At 43.8% G+C, this 4,241-nt stretch overlaps 1 long non-coding RNA gene across 1 annotated transcript; it reads right to left on the minus strand.

The window, feature by feature from the left end:
- Nucleotides 1-2,925: 2,925 nt before the first annotated feature.
- Nucleotides 2,926-3,837, minus strand: LOC138527860 (uncharacterized). The gene is made up of 3 exons (XR_011284072.1): nucleotides 3,784-3,837; nucleotides 3,638-3,693; nucleotides 2,926-3,055 (listed from the first exon to the last, which is right to left on the minus strand). It is a non-coding gene; the product is annotated as an uncharacterized lncRNA (long non-coding RNA).
- Nucleotides 3,838-4,241: the final 404 nt, after the last annotated feature.

Here is a 4,241-nt window from a genome sequence, read left to right on the forward strand (position 1 = left end):
AGGGGCGTGCTTATAACCGCCATCAGCCCGCGCTCCGGTGCTGATGAGTAATGTTGGAGAGCACAGGCGGCGGCGAGGCAGCAGACTGAAGATGCAGTGAGGCTGGCAGGCAGAAGGAACGCTCGAGGGGGCGTTGGACTAATCGCTCCCAGGTTCTTGCAAGAGCTGTTCTGGAAGAGACTCGGGTCGCGGTGGTGAGATGAGGTTGCAGAGTTAAAACCCTGTGTCAATTCTTCAGGTCCGGGCCGCCTCAAGAGGCGCCCGGAAACCCAGTTAAGTGGCTCACGCATTGTTATATGCTTCTATGCTAATCTGCTAATGCCTGGGTCGCGGCGGTGAAAGGAGGCGGCCAGGCTCAACTCTCTGCTTCATTACTTCAGGTCCGGACGGCCTCAGGAGACGTCCGGCCATGCAGTTAAGTGTGTCTTACAATATGCCTATGTCATTATTGCCCATATGTCAGGAATTGAGAGGTGGCCTGAATCGTATCACTTGCAAAAGAAACATTTGTAGCTCATGCATGCCTGCTGTGCCTGCACAGTCTTACTGACAGGCATTTTTGGTTAAAACAAGAAAAGGACTGGTTCATTATTGAGGCGTTGAGAGAACAAGAGAGACCAGTTAATAGCCCTTTTGCACACACAATGCTTATTTCAACTACATGTACAGCGCTATGTTCCTTGTTTTGTGGCTTCTGCTTGCCCATTTAGGGCCATGTGTCTCTGTCATAGTCATTACAGGGAATTCCCTGGTTTGGGCCATCATGCTTACACAATATTACGTTCAGTGTATGAAGAGCTGGTTATTGGTGTTTGTTGCATTTAAGTCATGACCACTAACCTATATGTTCTATGCGCTACTAAATATGTAATTCTCTACTAGTTCTATGTACTAAGGTTAAAGGTCCAGGGGTAGAGAGTAGAATTCATGTGGTATAAAGTCAGGAGCTGGTTTGTCAGGCAGAAGTTATGCGCAGTTAGGTTTTTCTATGTATGCATGTTCTTTGTTTACCCTTCTTTCCCTTTGTCATTCCATCCCCTTTCCCTAACTCCGTCTTCCCCCCATTGGCTGCCACGTGGTTCCCAGTATTATTAATATTCAGGTGCCCGTGCCAACCACGGTGGGAGGGTCGATCTCTTCGGCTTCTGTGGTTCGGGAGAGGGGATTGATATCCTCCTCCTTTATGAATTATTGACAGAATCATCAGCCCCCGATTTCGGGATTATTGAACGACCCAGGCCAAATGGAGAACCGTCCCTCTTTAGCGGATGTGCTAAAAGCATTACAAGAAATTCAGGTGGAATTAGTACATGTTAGACAGGAATCAGGCACTCTGAAGGTGCAAGTGCAGGGGTTAATAGCGCAAGGTACCCCTTTGGAGGAAGCAGGGTCCTCTACAGGAAGGGCAGCATCTAGATCACCTACTGTAATTGTCCAACCTCCAAGTAGTGTGCCTCTGACGGCACCTGAAAGATTTTCAGGGGATTTAAAGAGGTTTATGATGTTTTTGACACAGTGTAGATTGCATTTTTTGTGCAAAACTTCAGCGTTTGAGACTATTCAAGCTAGGACCGCATTCGTCATATCATATTTAACAGGAGATGCAGCAGCTTGGGCCATGCCAATGGTGCAGAAAGATGACCCCTTATTATATCACTGGGACAATTTTTTGGCAGAATTTGGTCGATTGTTTGACCGCAGGGAAGTTTCTTTAACACAAGATAAAGAATTATTGCCATTAAAACCGGGTACACACGATTTGGTTTCATACGTAACCCAATTTAATAGACTGGTAATTGAAACAGATTGGCTAGAAAATAAACAGACAGTTCTATTTTATCAAGGCTTAAGAGAAGAGTTAAAGGATGCTATGGCGCAGGTAGAGCCCCAGCCCAGTAATTGTACGGCCATGATTGATTTGGCGCTATGGTTGGACCATGGTATGAATGAGCGCAAGGGAGACAGGAAAAAACCTGAGGTGGTACCATTTGTAAGATTGGATAGGGGAAAGGTAAACAGAAATGGTGAAGGAGAACCAATGCAGATTGGAGGGGTCAGAGGTCCATTATCGACAGCAGAAAAGGAGCAGCGAGAAGCTAATAATTTGTGTCTGTACTGTGGGCAACCAGGACATTATATTCAGACTTATCTGAACACACCAAAGAAGGTTGCTGGTGGGAAAAGGAGCAAGGGGGAGTTGGGAAAAGGATTGGGCCGGTCTTAGGGGGGACTCAGGTGTCAGGCCCAGTGGTAGGAAGGTTCCCCACTTGGGTTGCAAATACTACACGAAAGGGTAACTCCCAATTGTACATTTTGGTAACTTTATTTTTTGCGTGTACAAAACAGTTGGTGTCAGCTATGGTGGACTCTGGGGCAACAGGGAATTTCATTGATATTAGTTTGGGCAAAAGATTGGGGTTACCGTTGAGAGAGAAGACACAGGTGGAAGGGGTGCAGTCGGTGGATGGTTCAGCCATAATTTCAGAGCCCATTTGTCAGCAAACTCAACCCCTAAAAATGAGGTGTGGGTCAGGGAACGTGGAAGAGATTGTACTGGATTTGATAGTGGTAACCCAGGTTGGGCTCATTTTAGCCATTCCTTGGTTAACGCAGCATATTCCAAGGATTGATTGGGTTACTAGAGAGGTTTTTGTTGAGGATCAAGAATGTATTGGCCACATGGAAGAGGACAAAACAGAAAAACTGAGGTGTGCCAGGTTAAATAGCGCTTGAGTAATTGAATATTACAAAATCAAATCGATTGAACCTCGAAGGATTGGCTGCAGCACCCTGAGGGAAAAGCGGGCACCTCAAACCCACTTAACAAGACAAATGGAACAATGGGTATTCCCCCATTATGTATGCGCTGCCAGCAAAACAATTATGAAATAGAGAAGTCCTCTCGCACACTTCCTGTGCGATAATTGATCTGGTTAACACAATAATGAAAGTTTTATGAGTTTAATCTTCATCACATCCAATGTGTGTTGTGGCGTGACAGAGTGATATGCCAACACGTGTTTCGACCTCTCTCAGTCTTTCTCAAGGCAAAACTCTGTACAGCAAATGAAATATACAATTTTGTAATGCATAAAAATCCCCATTAGTAATCCAGGACATGAAATACAGTGAGCACAACAAACAAAGGTAATGGCAAGTGCATATATACATTACCAGCAGAATGGATGTAGCAACATTGTCACAGGCAGCATATAAAGAAAAAATTCAAGAAAAAAGAATACAAAATAGAAGAACATGTCATTGTTGATATGTATATGATTGGAGTAACATGCGACAATATTCTAAACTAACATCAATACGCAGTTAATACAATTGATGTGCTACCCAGTGCTTGTCCACAAGAGGTGTAAATGTTGTGCATGTGGATCTCCATGTACCATAATAACAATGTGTATATCTTCTGAATTTAAATTCGTGCATGTCATCGCCAGGTGCCAAAAAACCACCAAAACAGCACACATCACCGAACCCATTGGGTCAAAGCTAGAATTAGGTCAAAGATACCCCATGCAATGTTGAAATAAGAAACCAGTTAAAATTGGTAAACACCAGAAAATCCCATTCCCACACCCTGTAAGGGTAACACGATGCCAAACTCGAATTTAAATGAAATTACCATAGATTGATTGGGTAGTGTTAAATGTCTTGGGTTTATTATCACGCCTGAAAAATCTAGAGAAACAAATCATGCATAAGTCAAAGATGTGAAACCGCTTGAAATCAGTAAAAATATTTCAAAGGGTGAACCATTACCTTCCTTACCAAAGTTTGAATTATGTCAATGCGAGCAATCTAATTCAGTAAAAACGTCCCGCCTGAAATGGCATGTCTGTTAGAGTAAACCACAACATCCGTTAATATAACACAGTTCGCGAGGGGCCGATTCTTGTTTCATCATAAACACTGAACATTAAAAGTGTACGAGCCCCTTACCTTCATTAATCTCTCGTCTACATTGAATCCTGTTATGCTGTGTATATCTAACCGCGGTGCGATCGGCATACCCATTTAATGAGAAAAAGAAAGAATTTAGAAAAAAGCACCCTCCGAACACGTGATGGAAGGTCACGTGTGCGGCGCCGTGCGCGAATAACACATCCGAAGCAAAAGAAGTCGCGATCACATGGAGATTGATCACGTGTGCAAACACGGATCACCTGCAACATTAACACAAAGACTAGAAGGATAACATCGAGGAAAACCTCGATGAGATGCATGAA

This window comes from Ambystoma mexicanum, chromosome 7q (genome assembly GCF_040938575.1).
Source record: "Ambystoma mexicanum isolate Mex_15411 chromosome 7q, UKY_AmexF1_1, whole genome shotgun sequence".
In the NCBI taxonomy this organism is placed as follows: domain Eukaryota; kingdom Metazoa; phylum Chordata; class Amphibia; order Caudata; family Ambystomatidae; genus Ambystoma; species Ambystoma mexicanum.